The sequence below is a fragment of the Dipodomys spectabilis genome, unplaced genomic scaffold (genome assembly GCF_019054845.1).
Source record: "Dipodomys spectabilis isolate Male_0828 unplaced genomic scaffold, ASM1905484v1 ptg000571l, whole genome shotgun sequence".
In the NCBI taxonomy this organism is placed as follows: domain Eukaryota; kingdom Metazoa; phylum Chordata; class Mammalia; order Rodentia; family Heteromyidae; genus Dipodomys; species Dipodomys spectabilis.
Genome location: NW_024871248.1, coordinates 624,942 through 629,362, shown reverse-complemented (window position 1 = coordinate 629,362; position 4,421 = coordinate 624,942).

The following is a 4,421-nucleotide window of genomic DNA, read 5'->3' as shown; positions in this document are numbered from 1 at the left end:
CTTCAGCCATCATTTATTTATGTGAAGAGCTTTCAGACATCTCTTTTCAGTCTAAATTCCTTGTATGCACCTCTCATCAACTGCCATAAAAACTTGTGAAACAGTAATCATCTCTTATCATTATTGGATATTAATGTGTAAGTAAAATTTAAGAAAAAAAATAATAATATCAATAAGTATAACGATTTTAATAGTAATGCTGAACATAAATACAACGTTGATTATATTCTGAGCAATATAAAACCCTCAAGGAAAACAAATCACTTTTTTTAGTGCTGATATTATGGTTTAAACTCAATACCTTACCTTCTCACTTAAGCTTTTTCCCTCAAGCGTGGTGCTCTGTATTTGAACCACAGCTCTCCTTCGAATTTTATTTGGGGGATAATATAGAGATAAGAATCTCATGGAATAAAAAAAAAAGATTTGTGTCCCTATCTTGGGGTTCATTTCACATAACATTCTCTTATAATGTTATATGGTACCATATACTACTTACTGCAAGTGAGGTTAACTATGGGACCAATGGTTATTTGAGCCTCGCTTATTTCACTTAATAAAATTGTTTCTGCGTCTTTCCATTTCCTAGCAAATGGGGCTATGTCATTCTCTCTGACAGAGGCATAGAATTCCATGGTGTGTGTGTGTGTGTGTGTGTGTGTGTGTGTGTGTGTGTGTGTGTGTATCACATTTTCTTGATCCATTCATCTTCTGAGGGGCATCTGGGTTGGTTCCATATCATAGCTATGGTAAATAATGTTGCAATAAACATAGTTGTGCTGTTAGCTTAATATGGCCTTCTTTGTGAACATTTGGGCAAATGCCAAAAATGGGATTGCTGGATCATAGGGGAGCTCTAACTGGAGTCTTGGAAAAATTATATCAAGTGAAGTAAGCCAAACCCAAAGAAACATAGGTCCTATGGTTTCCCTTACGTGCAATAACTATTATATGTCTCAGACAAGCATACAAGTTCAAAAGCTATGTACATACAACCAGATAAGATGATGTTAAGCGAAATAAACCCCAAGATAGGGTTTATAGTCTACCATGTTTTTTTTCTTTTTATGTTCCTCCCCCCATGGTTTAACCCCTGTTTAAACTGTATTTAATGTTGGTGCCCTGCATCTTGTATACACCCTTCTCTAGCTTGGGGAGGGGAAGGGAAAAAACAAAATGTTTAAATAGGGCAGGCTGGCCCGTTGTAACAATGAGATGCACAAGACACTATGTTGAAAAAGGAACTTTACAATATGGGCGGGGAAGCAGGGAAGGGAGGAGAGGGGGAGTGTAGTTGTGGACGTGGGAGGGAAGAAAGGGTAGGGGAAAAACAAAGGAGGAGGTAACAATGCTTGATAGAAAATGTACTCATTACCTTGCTCATGTAACTATAACCCCTCTATACTATATTTTACAGTAAAAACCCCTTTTATAAAACAGAAGGTGTCATGTACACCAAGTATAGTAGCCCACATGTGTAATAACTTCTGATTGGGAAGCAGAGATGACAAGGATCATGGTCTGAGGCCAGGCCAGAGAAAAAAATGCCAAGACAGCCATCTCAACAAATGAGCTTTCCATAGTGGTTCACATCTGTAATCCTAGCTAATTATGTGGGAGGGATAGGTAGCAAAGTCTCAGTCAATCTAAGATCAGACCCAGACAAAAAGTTCAAGACCTCAAGTAATTAAATGGACTAGAAGTATGGTAAAAGTAGTTGAGCTTCTTGATGCTATACAACCAGAGTCCTGTCTAGGAAGCAGAAAATCCCTGAATAGAACCCTTCCACCAAAAAGCCTAAATAACTTTATCCTATTTGAACATCTAATTTCAAGGCGACTGACAGATCAGAGATGGTGACATTCTCTTTAAAATTAGCTATTCAAAAGAGACAAAGTTATTTAGGTTTTGAAAAAATTGAAAAGGAAAATGCATGTGATTTTTGTTAGCTCTATAATTCTTGAAAACATAAAATGTACCCAAGTATTTAATATATATCCATATGTGTGCATATGTCCATGTAAGTATGTATATCCATGTATGTATGTATATATGTATACATATATATACATACAAATGGTTCATCTCTTTTCTGTGTAGCCAGTGGTACAAATGAATCTGTATAATCACTACTCAAATGCATGAATAGACAAAGAGAATGAGCAGAGAACTCATATTCAGGAAATTATGGCTAGCCCATAACCCTGAAAATCTTTTACATCAGTTTGCATATTTCTGTGACTGCAGTACAGGGACCATACGACGACAGTGGGATACCAGGCAGATGAATTGAGAAATGAGAGATACAAATGTTAAAAATATTCTTTCTGATGGTTAAGTAGAATTTCTTGTATGTGTGTGTGTGTGTTTGTGTTTGTGTGTGTGTGTTTGTGTGTGTGTGTGTGTGTATTACATTTTTTGATTAATTTTTCTCTTGAGGGTTATCTGGGCAGATTCAATAAGAATGGTTGGGCTGAAACCTTTACTATATCCTGGTTTGTAATCTTTCAGGTAAATGACCAGGAGTAGAGTTGTTGGATCATATGGTAGTGGGCAGTCAAAAGAGGGGTGAAGGTTTAAAAGGTAGAAGAATGAACAGGAGAAAGGGGGAAAATGCAGAGAGGAATCCATAAATATCCTACAATATTAAGAAGAGTGAAGGGAGAAGTGCATAGATGAGGGATGGATGAGAATATTGAAAGGGTTGGCATTGATCTAGGTATATTGTACGCATAAAATGATCTGTTTAAAGATAATTCCTATGCTACTTAAAATAATAAGTAAAAAATCATGTCCCTAAAGTGTTATGCAATTACAAGCAAAGAAGGAGAATTTGCTCAGATCAACTCCCGGGTCTATAAGTCTTTTTTGTTAGGATAAGTTTTAAAACAACACTAATGATACATATCACTGAAGAAAATTTAATGATCTTCAGCTATTTAAAATAATCATTTTTGGAGATATGGCTCAAGTGGAAGAGTGCTACTTAGTGAGCAAAGCTGTCAGATATTGAATTCAAGTCTCAATCTCGAACAAAAGTACAAACAATCAGTAAAATTCAGGCACTTTCCTGGGCTCTGGTATCTTTAATCCTACCTTTAATCAGAAAGCAGAGATCTGGGGATCTCAGTTCAATGTCAGCTTAGATAGGAACATCTATGCGACGCTCATCTCCAATTCACTGCCAAAGAAAGCTGCAGTGGACTCATGGCTCAAGTGGTAAAATGCTAGACTACAGCAAAAAGCTCAGGGCTTTTTGGGCAGAACCCAATCCTTGTGTTCAAACCTTAGAATCGTGCATATACATACACAAGGAAGTCAGTCACTCAAGTTCTCAATCTTCCATTTCCCTAATCCTAACTCAAATCTTGGACAGAACCCTAAGAGCAACCTTGATGATAATAGTAACCCAATCCTAAAATTAATGGAAAATATATCCTAACAGATTCTCATTGTCTTTGAAATGATTTATTTGCACTTTGCTACAAATCCTACAGATTCCCTAACTTGGACTCTGAAATCGTTCCCTATTATGAATCATTAACCTCAAATCTTCATATCATGAAAACTACCATAGTTTCCACTGATCTTAACTTTTTCTGAACTCCTCTGTCTCCAAAAAGAAGTTGCAGGTTTATTTAAAATCTACTCTAGTTCCTAACCCTAACTATCTATCTAAACCTTACTAGAAACCTAACTCTAAATTTAACTCTAATGAACCCTGAATAGGAAACTTAGGAAAACTCTGGAGTTTTTGTTAAATTTCAAACTTATTTTACTTGAAAGTGTTAGCAGAAAACTCAGTTTTACCTTAAAGCTTACCCTTCCCTAAGCCTAATTCTAACCTGAACTAGACAAGCAACCCTAGCCCTAGAACTAATAGCCTCTGGATTCTAAAAGCCATACAAATACATTAGTTTTTATTCATCTTAACTTTGATTCAACTCATCTCTCAAATAGTTTGTCGTTTTTCTCATTATCTTGCCATTTTTGTAACCCTAACCCTAACTGGAATATTGAGGCTAACCCTCACACTAACCATACCCTAATCTTAATAAGTATTAGCAGTTTCTTACTTCACATTCATCCTAATTCTAACTAGGCTTGTTATTCGAAGATTTACTTTCAGTTTGACCCTAAACTTTCCATTTCCCTAATGCTAACACTAACTCCAGCTGGAACTGAAACCTAACTTTCACCCTAATGATAGTCCAATTCTAATGTTTAAGAAAAATACTCTGTTTTTATTCATTCTAATGAATACTCCAGTTTGCACTCTGGAAATGAGTTTCAGTTTGCCCTAATTTCCATAAATTTTCTGACTCTTCCTCTGAAGTTATCTTGTTCCCTAACATGAACCTTTATATTATTTGTCCTCACATTATCTTATCAGGAAAAATACTGTAGTTTCCAATGATCTT